At 41.4% G+C, this 15,198-nt stretch overlaps 1 protein-coding gene across 2 annotated transcripts in view; it reads right to left on the reverse strand.

Moving 5' to 3' along the window:
• KMT2E (lysine methyltransferase 2E (inactive)) overlaps positions 1-2,227 on the reverse strand; it is a 99,317-nt gene extending 97,090 nt beyond the window's left edge. For both annotated transcript variants that reach the window (XM_042915661.1, XM_042915626.1), the window contains exon 1: positions 1,859-2,227. The gene's annotated coding sequence lies outside the window, so the exon portion shown is untranslated. The remainder of the gene's footprint in view (positions 1-1,858) is intronic.
• Positions 2,228-15,198: the final 12,971 nt, after the last annotated feature.

Raw genomic sequence — 15,198 nt, forward strand, 5'->3', positions numbered from 1 at the left:
AGGCAGCAAAGCATGGAGCTTCGTGAAATATACAAACTTAGAAAATGCATAAGGAATGCTTAAATATATGAGAAACATGGATGCAAAATATAATAGTGAGAAGAACAAGCATCTCCACACCCAGTGAAGTAACAGGTTTAGGCTTGTTTGTACAGCTCCCTAAAAATTAATCTGAAAGAGTACAAAAACCAAAATTCATAAAATTGGTCAAGTGTTGGATGGGAAACATTACACTCTAAATTAAAACATCTACTCACACAAAATGTTGCACTTACACACTTATTCAACATTTAACTTACTTTAGCACAGCGAATAAAAGACACTCGGATTAAACGAGCAGAAACTAATATTTGTCCCAAGTAATTTTTTTTTGAGTATTTAAGTGCACCTATCCTCACTACTCAAATTTCTAAGGCTACCTGAGTGTTTTTTATTATTTTTTTTGAAAGTGGTGTCATTTCATTTGCCTCTCAGGAAAAACCAACAAAATTAATCAACTAAAACACAGCGTTGTAATTTGCAGTAAAATCAACACATTTTTGTAAACTATTCGGGAAAGAAAAGCAGCACAGTCTTTTCATGTAAACATAATAAGCCTGTAATATGCTGCAGACAAACGCACTGCATGGGGTGTGGAGGACCCGAGCTGATTAGATTACCACAACATCAGCCTGGGGCCGCCATTTTTAGAATCTGTAAAGGACAAAAGAGGGAAATTTCACTTTTTACTTCCCATCTCGGAAAATAAGGGAAAAAACGGGACTATTTTCCAATTAGGTATTGATGTCTCCAGCCTAGAGTTGAATGCACCTCACTTAATTCTCTCCAAGGTCTCCAGAACTCCAACACCTTACGTTATTCACATCTCTAAAAGGGGGGGAAATAGGCAAAAAAAACCCAAAAAACAAAAAACAAAAAAAACCAACCCGGGATTTACTCCAAAGCGAACTCTAGCGATTTCTCTTCGACTTTAAATTATCATTCTTAAGACAGACTTTAGCAAGAACGGATCTCTACGGAACTGAGGCCAGTGGAAGAGAGCACTCCGGATTGTTTTTTCTCTCCCCCTCCCCCGTTTAGCACAGTGAGCCGTTTGTTTCTCTTCTGTATCTGCTGCCACAGTGTTTGTGCCAATCCCTTGGTCAAAATAAGCTTTTCTGAAATGTGCCATATTGTGGATTCTAAGCCTCCGGTACAGTAAAGGACGGCGATAATGCAAGAGGAGTGGGGGAGGAGACTGAGAAGGCTGGGTACTGGGGTGACCACCTCAGGGGCGGGTTTACCCTCTCCCGGAGAGGATGAGGAGCTGTCTCGTTCTCCCACAAAGGGAGATAGAGACCCAGAGCGTCCTTTTAACCCCCTTCGTATTTACCTGAAAATTATGCCAGAGACTGCCAGCCAAGAAATGGGAGAAGAAAATGGGGCCTATACGGCTTCTGAGCACCTGAACAAGATGCGGTCGAGGAAACGGAGAGCTGGCAGCTCCTGGGACCACTTCGACACAAACCCTGCTAACAGTCACAAGCCTCCCTCCTCACCCAAGCGGCCTTAACCCGCTGCCAATGAGGAGTGCGCCCCCTCCCTAACTCCCACTCTCAAGGGGGTTTAACTGCCAGTTTCCCCTTTCCCCAACCCTAAAACCCGCCATAATGCTCCCTTTCCAGGGACAGGGAAGAGAAAGGATAAATTCGATTCAACCAAGCAACGTCTTGCCCCAGCCCAGACACCTGAGAGTCAGCGTCGACTCCCCCCAACACCCCCCGGAAGGATAAAAATGAGAAAGCCCCCTCCCTCTTGAAACACGCGTCCCTCCACCCCGCAAACCCCAAGAACTCCCAAGGAGACGACAAGCACTGACCTGCGATGTTCACACAACAGACACCCGAACCCCGTTATCTGCTCGACCCCCAAGGAGTCTCTCCACACCTCCGCGAACAGACGACCCCCCGACAGCAGCCACTGCGGACACAGGACCCGGCTCCACACACCCCCTCCCCAAACAGCAGCGCGCAGCCTCTTCACCAGCAATCAAGGAGTAGGGGAGGGGGCACCCAGATAGTCAACAGGAACGCAGAGGCGACGGCAAGGCTGCTCAGAGTGTCTATGCCCCCTCTGTTGCCGCTCCCGAACTCAGGCACGGTCTCCGACTCGGCCCCCTGCGCCCGCTCAGTGTCACTGCCTCTCGCTCTGGGAAAATGGCGGCGACGGCGGCGGCGGCCGCGGCGGCGGCGACGGCGGCGGCGGCGGCGGCGGCGGCAAGTGCACGGGGCCCGCCCGCCCCGCTCCGCAGGGGCAGAGGGGGAGGGGACGAAGCTGCCTGCCGCCATTTTGCTTGTGGGCTGCCGCCCGCTGTTGCCTCTTGGCACAGAGGCTTGAAGACAGGCAACTGGAGGCAGAGAGGTGGGCAGAGTCTCCGTCTTTTTTCAGAACAGATGCATTCAACAATTCACAGAAGGTTTGGGATAGTTTCGATATTTGATGGGATTGGTTCTTTATCCCTTTTCCCTGAGTAGCCCTCAAGTCTGGATATCGGCGAGCATGGGCACGCCACTACTGGGTGGAAGGATCAAGACTGTAGGCCCTGGGAACGACTCCCCACCCCTTCCCCCCCCCCCCCCCCCCCGCCCATCACCCTCCGAAAGCGATGCACTTTCTCCCACTCCCCAAACAACCTCAGTCTCCGTCTTCCCCTTCCCCTCCCCCTCCCCAGTCTGGCCTCCAGCGCTGGGTGAACTCGTTTTGGGTGTCACTCGACGCCCACTAGGGGCTGAGGAGGCTCCAGTGCGCAGACTCCGGGCACCGGATAAAAGCGGAGCTGGAGCGTCCAGCGCCGTCTCGATGGAGGAGCGAGAAACGGAAGAGGTCGGGGGGAGAAGCAGCAGGAAAAATACAGCCACCGTCAGCGCCGCTTCCCTGCCACCGTGTATCGGGGTAAAAAGCTGCCGTTGCCGTCGGTGCAGTTGCCGTCGCTGCCTCCTACTTCTCTTGGCCCCGGGGAAGGATTTCCCCGCCGGCGGGACAATGTGCGGGGTGGGGAGGAGTTAACCTTTATGTGGCGGTGATTAAACGAGGGAGGGACAGAGAGACGGTTATCTCGAAGAAAAAAGGGGGAGGCCAAAGAATAAAACAAGGGTTTCCCCACTAAAATAACATTGTGATTCCGGTTCTTGTTTTCGGGGTCTTTCCCTGAAATGGCGGTTTCCGTCTTCTTGCTCCGCAGAGACCCGGAGCGCTTGGTAAGCGGAGTGGGGAGAGGCAGAGGCGGTCCATGCGGCCAATCAGTGCCTGATGTGTCCTGTCGGGCTAGTAGTGATTGGCTAGCGATGACCTCATGCTGCAGCAGCGGGTGGGGCCAGAGCCGTCGGGGGAGGCTGTTGCAAAGGCAGAGAGGGAGAAGTGACGATGGTGATCGTTGCTGCCGCGGCCGGTATGGAACCCAAGCAGTGGCGAAGAGAATCTCAAGGCTCTTCCCTGAGTATTTTCTCCTGTCCCTGCGCGAGGTGAGGGCCCCGGCTCGGCCCCTGCGAAACCTTGGGGCGCTGGCGCGGACGAGGAGACACCATTTCTCTCATGACTTTTGTAACTGCGTCAGGGCAAGATGGCGCTGGGTCTCCTTGGGGCGCGGGGGGAGAGGCACGTCCACCGCCGCCGCAGCGCATGTGACCGGGCTGCATTCCTGTGGGGTTTGGCTCCGACCCAGGCTGGGGCGGGGGAGGGGAAAGGGCTTGGGCGGAGGAGACTGTGGTGCGGTCGGCGTTGGCGGCCTGAAGAGGAAGAGATGACTGTTTGAGAGCGCTTCCCCTCCCCCATACAGCTTACAGTTGCGGCTCCCAGGGGAAAGCCCCTGGAGGGACACTCCTTTTGGGTGTGACGGCTGTTGGTGGAGGAGAAGGTTTGGTGCCCTATTTTCTTATCTACCTCTCTCCTTGCAAAGTACTTACGTAAGGTGGCAGGTTCCTAATGTGGGAATCTACTATGAGTCCCTGAGGGCCTCTGGACTGAGTAAAGAGGGGACAGACTAGCTCCTGGCCCACGACGACAAGCGGTATCAGTTATTTTTTGAGAAGACGTAAAATTTCTCAGATCCTAGTAGAAAAATGTTTCCTAAATTTGGAAGCGAAGGTAAAAGGTGTAAACACCCAGGAACACTTAAAATCTCCGAAGTTACAGGGAATTTGCCATCTGAATTTTGAGGACCTTTTTCAGGCTTTCTGTTCCTTTCCTGTGTACTCTGTTCTCGTATCCTCCTTATCTGTGTATTCTACAAGAATGTGTAATTTTAGCGGATTTGCTTTTCTTTCTAAATTTAGGCATGATCAGTAATAACAATAAAAGCGATAGTGTTGTGATCTGTATGAAGTTGTAAGGATGTTTTCAGTACTTTCGTCTTTCTGACGCCCTCTTAACTATGGTTTTTAAAAATAAAACATGAATTCACTTTCGGTAAATGTTACTCATTAAGAAGCCTGCACCGTTATGAAGCCTACATCTTTAATCACTTTTCTGGAAGTATGAACTTTAGTTTCCGAAACCTTGTTGGTTGAAGGTCTTTAGTTCAAGAGTTCTTAAGGTCTATATTGGTAGACTCAGTAAGAAAGACTATTTTTGTTTTTGATAATTCCCAGTTGGCCAAACAAGCATTGTAGCCATCAACTAAACTAGTCAAGATTTAAAAGGCTTCTCCCCTCGGGTGGTGTTGAGCTGGGAGTTACACAACAAAGACATTTGCACTGAAACCTGGCTTGCTTTTTGACAGAACACATCTGGTGCTAAGAGGAAATGTTTGCTGAACCTGAAAAGATGGGTTTTAATCTGGGGTCCAGGTTATGTTACCATCTTTAGTGTTAGTTGTGGACTTGATAGTTTGAAAACAAGATTGAATTTTTAATTCATTTGTTTATACTTAAACCCTTACTGGTTTCTGTGGTTTTCTTTTTCAGTGAATTACCAATATGAATGAACTAAAAACTCTGTAATTAAACTGTTAATATAGAAGAAGAAAGATTTTAGAGTTCAAAGTGTGTGTCATGTCCATTGTGAATATAAAATGGGCCTTCTGTCTATAAGAACTGAATATCTTCGAGGATTTACTTGTCATGTGTAAGTTATATCTCCCTTACTGTCATAGCAATTTTTATTTTGACTTAGGAAAGAGGGACGGAATATGAAGTCAGATTGTAAGGTTTCGTGGTCTTCCTAGCTTCACTCTGCCTTAATAAGGAAGAGAAGCCATTTTTCAGACTAATAGAAACACATCCATGTTTTGAGTTTTTCATCAACATGTGTCCTCATTGTTCCTAATTGCTAAATCTTGAGCTCTAGTTTTTCTTTACATTTCTGTGGCATTTTAAATACTACTTGCAGTTACTTTGACTAACTTTTTGTGTTAATGTACTCTTTGGGCAATTTTATTCATGCCTGTTATTCTCCACTAGAGCCTAAATTTTCATCTCAGCTGTAGATGCAAAGTTAAGGTTTTTAGGGAGGGGGACCACAGGCTTCCTGAACTCCCATAAAAATACTGAGCTTGTACTAGACTCCTAAGAATTTTCTTCACCCATTCCCTCAAAAAATTTTTGCTTTTCTTCCTATGTTTCATTATTTGAGTAAACCATGCCCCAACCTTCCTTTATCTATTTTTGTTCACATTCTCATCTCTTTTACCATGGGAATAGTTTTTATCACTGGCTTCAGATGGCAGACCAACTCTAGTGGGCTAAAGTACCTCCCGAGTGCTGTGCTGTTTCATACTTTTGTGTCTTTGTCCACCCTACCTGAAGTACTTCTTCCCACTCCTGGTTAACTTGAACCTTGCCTCCCAAAACTCTTCCAAATCCTTAATCCCAAGTGAAATGAGCCAATTCTTGACATTGATAACCCAGCCCAGTGCTTGACACTTAGTTGGCATTCAGGTGTACAAGTTTTTTGTTTTTTTGTTTCTGGGGAAGATAACACTCCACTAATAGAGTGTATAATCCAAACTGTAAAATGTAGTTTTCACACTTTTTCAAAAATGCCCTTGACCACCAGGGTTTGGAGAGGAGATCAAGGTTTAGGGAGGCTCACAAGCAGGTTTCCTCTCCTTTTGGTTATGTCAGGGCAGATGCTCCTGATGGGATAGTTCTACCTCCAGAAAGTTGGGAAGAAAAAACTGACCTTATTTTTTAACATCCATATTTCTCAAATCTAGAGGACATTTTAACCTGCAAACTTCAACAATATATGAACTGATTGTTTGGGTTTATAATTCCTTGATGTGTTTGGGGCTTATCAAAGTATGTATTACTGCTTGCTCTGATACTATAGGACCCAATTTGTTTTGCTCTTGAGTTTAGGTTTTGTTATTTTTCTTGCTGTTGTTGATAAGTGTCCCATTTGCCAGCCTCTAGTAGCTACATGTATGTATTGTGAGGTTGGCATTCCAATAACAGGAGTTATTGAATTGCATAAAAAATGAAGCTCCGCAATAAAAATTCTAGGAATCAGATTTGGGCTTTATAAACGTAAACGTTGGTGATGTTTTTGTTTGCTATTAAAGCCTTTTGGGGTATTTTTGAGTAGTCCTTATCTGTCTTTTGAAATTCGAGTTCAAAGTAAGAAAATAGACTTTCACTGTATTTTGTTTTTTGTTTTCTTTAACCTGTTTTTAATGTTTGGTTTTTTTTTTTGTTTGTTTTTTTTTTTGAGAGAGAGCGTGAGCCGGGTAGGGGCAGAGAGAGAGGGAGACACGATCTGAAGCAGGCTCCAGACTCTCAGCTGTCAGCACAGAGCCTGATTCAGGGCTGGCACTCACCAGTGGTGAGATCATGACCTGAGCTGAAGTCGGACACTTAACTGACTGAGCCACCCAGGTGCCCCTGGATTTTGTTTTTATATGGAATTTTTTCTGCCCCACCTCTGACTTCAGTGTCCTTTTAGAATGAAAAAATTTATGTTTCAGAATTGAACTTGAACCATTAAATATATACCTTAAAATGTTAGGGGTAAATATGTATCACCTGATTAGTTTAACTTCTAAAAAATGAATATAATGCTATCCCTTTCTGTGCAAGGTGTTATGTTGATTTTAAACCTGAAATCTGTATTTGCAAACAGTGCTCAAAAAACCTTCCAGGGTTGTGGATACCTTGAACTTGATTGGTTGTCTTGAAAGAGGAAATTAAGTTTATTCTTGAGCATTCAGCAAATATTTTCAGGGGTGCCTGGGTGGCTCTGTCTGTTAAGCATCCAGCTTCGGCTCAGGTCATGATCTCACAGTTCTTGAGTTTGAGCCCAGCATTGGGCTCTGTGCTGACAGCTCAAAGCCTGGAGCCTGCTTGGAATTCTGTGTCTCCGTCCCTCCCTCTGTGTCTCACTCTTTGCCCCTTCCCTGCTTGTGTGCTCGCTCTCTCCCTTTCTCTCTCAAAAATAAATAAATTTTTAAAAAAGGAAGAAAACATTTTGAAAGCTACCTGCCCTCTGCTATTCAAAAAGATCAGGCCTCTAGTCTCCCTGTTGATTGTTCAGTTCAGGTTTGAAACATCTTTAAGTATGGAGTTGGAATTGGAAAGTAGAGAAACTATTCTGCTTCTACCTGAATGAAGCAAACAGAAGGCTAGTAAAAGATTATAGAGCCCACCATTCTGTTCTCTGGAATGATTTAACAGTAGATATAGTAAAAAGAGCTTTTAATATTCTGTGTGAACTGCAAATTTCAGCATCAAATGTAAAAATGGAGCCAGTGACGAAGAGCTGAAAAATCTGTTGGAGGTCCTTTCTTTGCTCGAAGTGAATGGTAGTTTAAACAACAAAATTTCTGAATGCATCTAGTTTGCCAACTATGTCCTATTTAGAGCTTGTGATTATGTTTTGTTTTCTTAAACTATTTTATACTGGTATTTCCTCTCCATTGGTTCTGTTTGCCATAAGCATTGAAGTATGCAGAGTTTACCTTGCATTTGTATTTTTTATAAAAGAAAATTGGATTTGGGGTTGCTTTTTGTTTGCTCCTTTGTTGTAAGCATACCACGAAACAGCAGTATGGGTCAGCATCGTCCTTTTGAGATACAGGGTATACCTTCACTGAACAACTAACTATCTCTTCTATAGAACTGGTCCTAATAAATTGGTTATCAACCTAGAATAAATGATATTTCTTACAACAAACTTAAATGGAGTTTAAATTACACATAAATTTATTCCAAGAGATTTATATCACTTTAATATTCTTTATCCTCTAAAGTATTTTTAAAACGCCCTCTTAAAGTATATTGATGCTTGTGTCTCAGATTTAAAGCTATAATCTGTTTTTCCCCTCTGATTGCTTTTGTTCCTGGGACAGATAGGAACTCCAGCTCTAATATGAACAAAATAATTTGCATTCCTACTATATTTAAGACCCACAAAACATTCCTACGCTTTACATTTTCATTTAGGTTGACAAGATAAACTACTTTGTAATTACAACTTTTGAAGCATTTATATCAGTCAAAATATTTACCTGCTAGTTTCTCCCAACCTTTATTCTACCTTTTAAAATTAAGTGAAGTTTTAAAGCCACTTCCATTTCTTTGTGTATAGGTTGGTTTGTTGCTAACAGTTACCATCAAAGAAAGGAAAGATCATTGGTTACTAAGTGTGGGAATAACAAAGAATTAAGGATTTAGGAATAACAAGAGTTTTTGTTTTAAATTAACAAAGTAAGGGGTGCCTGGCTGGCTCAGACAGTGGAGCACATGGACTCTTGATCTTGGAGTTGTAGGTTCAAGCCCCACGTTGCGCGTGGAGATTACTTAAAAAATGAAATAAAATCTTAAGTTCGCAAAGTAAGCCACACCAGGTCATTGATACTAGTGGAATTGGAGAGGAAATGTTGGGAGAGCTTAATTTAAGCACTAGAAATCTTTAACTGCTAGTGAATCCCCTGCCCCCAAAAAAGGAATGCCCAGAAACATATTCGATACTGTTACATATACTTTGTCTCAGTTACCTGCTAATCTTACCTGAGGTTGGTGGAGCAGTGATTTCAACACCTCTCTGACTTTACCAAAGTTTATATTCCTTGTCCTGGTTACACTGTCTGAATGAAGACTTCGTTTTAAGCCAAGACACACAACAGTGAAGTATATTTGGACTTGTTTTAAATCTCACCTACTTTCAACCTTAGAGGAAGGGACTAATTCTTAAAGAGCCCTTAATGTAGATGGAGTAAGATCCTGAATGAGAGTAGGAGTAATGGAATATAAGGAGGAGATACGTAACACATTACAAAAACATCCATGCGTGTTGCTTGGATTTGGAGTGAAAAAACTTTTTCAAGAAAAATCATTTTAAAAAGATGAGCGTCAAAGCTGAATGTATTCAGTCTTAATAGACAGATATGGCTAGGAAGTGGACATGTCCACATTTTAAACTTAAAAGAGGGAACAGATTCCATTTGCTTTCCTTTTTTGGATGGCAAAATTATATGGAAGATACAGTATAAGTAATATAGTTAATGATACTGTAATAGTCTTGCATGGAGACAATAGGCTACATTTGTGCCATAATGTATAAATTTATCAAATCACTATGTGGTATACTGAAACTAATGTAACATTGTATGCCAACTACGCTTAAAATTTTAAGAAACAAAGTTAGGAAAAAATAAAATGAATAAATAAATTATATGCCAGTATGTACTTAGTACTTGAGTCTTGTTGGTCATAGTAAGGATAATAACACAGGGTCCTTTTTTTTAATGTTTATATTTTGAGAAAGAGAGAGAGAGAGAGATACAGCATGAGTGGGAGGAGGGGCAGAGAGAGATGGAGACAAAATCTGAAGCAGGCTCCAGGCTTTGAGCTGTCAGCACAGAGCCCCTACGTGGGGCTCAAAACCACAAGCTGTGAGATCATGACCTGAGTGGAAGTTGGATGCCCAACTGACAGAGCCACCCAGGCATCCCGCAAAATGTGTTTTATTCATAACTACCCTAAGGATACTTTTTACTGTTGGATTATTCCATAACGCACAAAAATGGTAGCCTTTTAAAGTACTTTTTTTTTTTTTTTTAATGTTTATTTGAGAGAGAGAGAGAATCCCAAGCAGGCTCCACGCTGTCAGTGCAGAGTCTGGACATTTAACCTACTGAGCCACCCAGGCACCCCGAGTGGAAATTTTTTTGAGCCTAGTTGTCTTAGGTTAGGATTTTAGTTTGTTTTTAAACTTGAAGTTTTTGGCTTTTCTTCACCTCATTTAGGTTCTCTCTTTCCTTAGTAAAATAGTACAAATTAGTTCTGATAACTGAAAACCACGCACTGCTTAATTAACCTTTTCAAACCATGTTGCTTCCACCACCAGTGACTTGATGCCTGACGGGTAAAGTAACACACATGTTTGGTGAACACAAGTTGGTTTAGCAATATATCCAATTCTGGACTAAGGGAAATTGATATTGATTTGTTAGACACTTCAGTTCTTACTATAGGCATGTCAGAACTTAACTAATCTTGTAAGAATTTATAAACCTTTTTACATGTTAAAAATGAATCCACTCTGGCCTGTTTGCACCTCTCTCACATATACCTTATGCCCAGTGCCTGGTTCCTGTTGTCTTTCTGATAAACTTCAATGTTTTTAGATAAAGGGGGAACCTATTCCTCTAGTTTAGTTTTATCCCTAGTATTTACATTTTCCATGAAGGAAGGCTATGCTAAGGTGCCGACTGCTTTCTGAAGAAACTTCTTTTAGATAGCAAGAGATGCCCCCCCTTTTTTTTCATTCTGTAGATGAAACCTACAGAATGAAAAGGCAGCAAAAAATATTCACTGTTCTCAAGTTCATATGATAACAATAATAGTATGGTAGTGTAGGCATCTCTCCTCTGTCCCAAACACAACTTTCCTGACCACATCTGTGCAAGATATTCTGTGGCTACTCTCTTTATTTGCATGTTCTCATTTATGGCCAGTTAAAGGGCAAATGGGAGTAAAAATATGAGGATACATCAAATGGATGATTGAAGAGTCCTTTAAAAACTAAATTACTGAGAGAGGAGATCTTGTAATAACATCAGAACTCAGGGTTCATTGTGCCACCTTTGGGCTTTTTGTTTTTTTTTTAAGTCTATTCGTTTATTTGGTGGGGGGAGGGGCAGAGGGAGAGAGGGAGAATCCCAAGTAGGCCCCGTGCTGTCAGCACAGTCCAAAGAGGGGCTCAAACCCACAAAACCGTGAAATCATAACCCGAACCAAAATCAAGAATTGGTCACTTAACAAATTGAGCCACCCAGGCACCTGTGGGTTTTTTAAATGTCTAAAAGCTAACTGGCTCCCTTTCCCCACCCAGTCTTCTATGTAAATATTCTTACTCCTAGGGAATAAGGAAAGACTTAGATGCAATTCTCTGCATTTGTAACATTTTGTGAAAGTTCTGTATTATGTGCTCCAGATGTGGGTGGTCTTCTATTCCTTAGAATATACATTGTTGAAACTCTCTAGTTGATATGCTAAATACTCTCTGCTAGTTGCTACTTCTGTCTTTTCTGTTTTAATGAGTTTCTTTTTCTGCTTCTTAACTTTTGGTATTTTCCCAGTACTATGTCCCAGCCATCTTTTCACCAATTGTGGTAATCAGTTCCCACATCTTTACCTATTGAGGAATCCAGAATTGAAACTAAACAAATTCAAAACTGAACTATTTCTGTCACCTTTCCTTCTTGAGTTTTTTTTTTCTTGATAATGATTCTCTTTTACCCTTTTAGTGTAATTCATATAATCAAATATCTTTCCAAAGTAAATCTTTTTTGCTTACAGCACTCCAATTAGTTCACCAAAGATTGAGGATCATGATCATGAACATCACGAAGTTAAAATGACCGAAGTTTTAGTATCTGATATTCCACTTCAGTGAAACTAGGTAGTTTGCTCTCCTTAGTTTCGTAATCCATAGAGTGGGTAAAATAGTAACTACTTTATCATACTAGTAATAGGGATTAAATGAGAAGTGAGAGCTCAGGGGCAGTTATTGACTTGTTATAAACTGTCAATTTTTTTTTTTTTTTATCTCCAGATATCTTCCCTCTTCTTGTTTCTGTACCTATCACACTGTCAGGTTTATGTTCCTCTTTTCTATTCATGTAGGAGATAGTGATAGGCAGTGTCTCATTCATTTTTGTAGCTAAAGTGCAAAGTCCCTGGCATGTAATAGGCACCTAGTTTTGTTGCACAAATAACAGATAATCTCCTTTGATGCCAGGTGCTTGAAAATTTTGCCATACTTTATGTTTACCGTAAAATAGCAAGTCAGTAAAATAAATTAGATGCAGCATGCTCTGATTTATTCTATACCATCATGTTAAAAACTGAGATCTTTTTTCCCTCCACTTTTGACTTATTTTGCCAGTGCTGTTAGCTCTCAAATCTGGTTTCTGTGTATCTGTCATTGTGCAATGTAGGACTGGGCCCTTACTCTAATGGTTCATAATGTAGTTTAGGATTAAGCCATATGGGTATGTACTATAAACATTCAGGCAAAACCCCTGTCCACAGGTAATGTGTTTGTCAAAGGAAATCAAATTTTTGGACTAGGAGGCAAAATATTTGTGGATTTCAATAGTGACAGGTTAAGGGCAGTGAAGCACAACATATTTGTAGTTGGCATAGCTTTACATGTGAAGGCATAGAACAGGAATAGAGAACATGTGTTTAAAATATGGGAAACCAATTTGACTAAGCTTGTATGCAGTACGTTGAGAGATAAAACAAGAAAAGAGGGTGGATTGTGACCAAATAATTTCTTTTTCTCTTTTTTTTTTTTTCATTTAGAGTCCTTTGCCAGTACCCAAGCCTTTATTTATTTATTTTTTTCCTTTTCTGTTTTGAGAAAATATTCTTAAAGAGGGAAATGATTGGTATAAGTCTTAGGATAGGCCTGGAACCCAGATAGTGCCAACTAATTCCAAATGGAAAATTGGGCCATTAGTAAAAAGTCTGTCATGTATTAGATTATTGATCTCATTTCTAATCTTCCTTATCTCAGTTTTCAGTGGAATTAGGGTTAGAGAAAGTATTTGATTTCTTACCGTGTTGTTTTTCTTCCTGCATTTTTTTTCTTCCTGGTTGGACGTGAAAAAAGAGGGAATGAGAGAGCAAGTATGAGCAAGTCTGATGACTTTCCTTTCCCAGTTATGCTCACCTGTTAAAACACATGTTCTTTTTTTGATTTTTTTTTTTAAGATTATATTTTTAAGTAATCTCTGCACCCAAGGTGGGGGCTAAACTCACAACCCCAAGATCAAGGGTTGCACGCTCTACCAACTGAATCAGCCAGGCGCCCCTACGAGCTACAATTGGCAAATGTGTAACTTAGTTCCTGACAGCATTAGATAGTGAATAATTGATAGCCACCATTAATAACATGGATATTTAGTAGAGTTCTGGCATTTTAAATTTTATGCTGAAAATACATGTAGCACAGGCAACCTGTGTCTACCTATATAGCAAAAGCCAGAATTTGTAATTTTGCTGCTGCATAAGGAAATAATTCTTGACCCCTGCTTTCCTTATTAAAATTCTAGCCCAAAAACCTTTATTAAGAGGCTTCAGATTTCAGGTTTGTATATCTTGAATTCATTATGTCCATGCCAAGTATATTTTTTAATTGGCTTTAGAACAAAATATATACATTTGGCAATTAGCAGAAATCCTAACAGTCAAATTGTTGTAATGTATAAATGCTATCCTTGTATGAACAAGAGGTTATTGTTAAACATTACATTATCTGGCCATATAAAACTGCTGTAACAAACTTGTGATTGTGACTTGAATATAGTCCTGTGTAGACATTTCTCATGTTTTCCAGGTGACTTCCATGTTCTCACCATTTTACAGTGTATATTTCAGAAGAACTTACCCATTTATACATCTTGGAGCACACCCATTAGAAAGCAGAAGCGGGGCGCCTGGGTGGCGCAGTCGGTTAAGCGTTAAGCGTCCGACTTCAGCCAGGTCACGATCTTGCGGTCCGTGAGTTCGAGCCCCGCGTCGGGCTCTGGGCTGATGGCTCGGAGCCTGGAGCCTGTTTCCGATTCTGTGTCTCCCTCTCTCTCTGCCCCTCCCCCGTTCATGCTTTGTCTCTCTCTGTCCCAAAAATAAATTAAAAACGTTGAAAAAAAAAAAATTTAAAAAAAAAAAAAAAGAAAGCAGAAGCAACTTATATACTAATACCCAGTTAAGTTAGGACATTGACTTGGAAGAGGAAAAACTGTGGTATCATTAGCGGGATTTTTTTGTTTTTTGTTGTAGTTTTTATTTACTTTTGAGAGAAAGGGTGGGACAGAGGATCTGAAGTGGGCTCTGTGCTGACAACAGAGAGCCCGATGTAGGGCTCAAACTCATGAACCTGAGCTGAAGGCAGACACTTAAAGGACTGAGCCACCCGGGCACCCCTGTGTGAATTTTTTTAAGATTTTTTTTTTTTTTTTTTTTTAATAAAGATGTAGGAGCACCTGGGTGGCTCAGTCGGTTAAACATCCAACTTTGGCTCGGGTCATGATCTCACAGTTTTTGAGTTCAAGCCCTGTGTCGAGCTCTGTGCTGACAGCTCAGAGCCTGAGCTTGCTTCTGATCCTGTGTCTCCCTTTCTCTTCTCCTTCCTCACTCACACTGTCTCTCTCTCAAAAATAAACAAACATTAAAAAACATTTTTTTAAAATAAAGATACATCTAAGTCCTTGTTTCATCATGTAAGATGTCGCCAAATAATGGTTTCCTGGAGGAGCTGTATATTACTGTAGCTTATTCCTTTTTTCTGAAGGTTCCTTGGCTCCAACAGTTAAACATTTCGAAAAACAAAGTTTGATTTATAGGCCGTTTATATCCAGTGTCTCGTTTGTGTGTGTGTGTTTTATATTTATATGTAGTCATATTGGTGTAGTTCAAAACATTTGGGGTGGGGGACAGCTATATTAGATACCAAATTCCTATTTTCTAAATGTTTACATATAACTAAATGTCAGAAGTAGCTAAGAATGAATACCATTTATACTTTATTTCAGCTGAACTTGTATTATCTTTGCTTTTATGGTATATCTTACAGCAGTTTGTTTTTAGGGATAGAAGAGATGGATTTTTGATTTAGCCCTTCTTACAAATGAAGAAATTGATACCCATCAAAATAACTCAGGTTTCAGTAATTTATTTTCCTAGGTATTTTCAAATTGGATCCTACTTTACCTTC

The sequence above is a fragment of the Panthera leo genome, chromosome A2, assembly GCF_018350215.1.
Source record: "Panthera leo isolate Ple1 chromosome A2, P.leo_Ple1_pat1.1, whole genome shotgun sequence".
Taxonomy (NCBI): Eukaryota; Metazoa; Chordata; class Mammalia; order Carnivora; family Felidae; genus Panthera; species Panthera leo.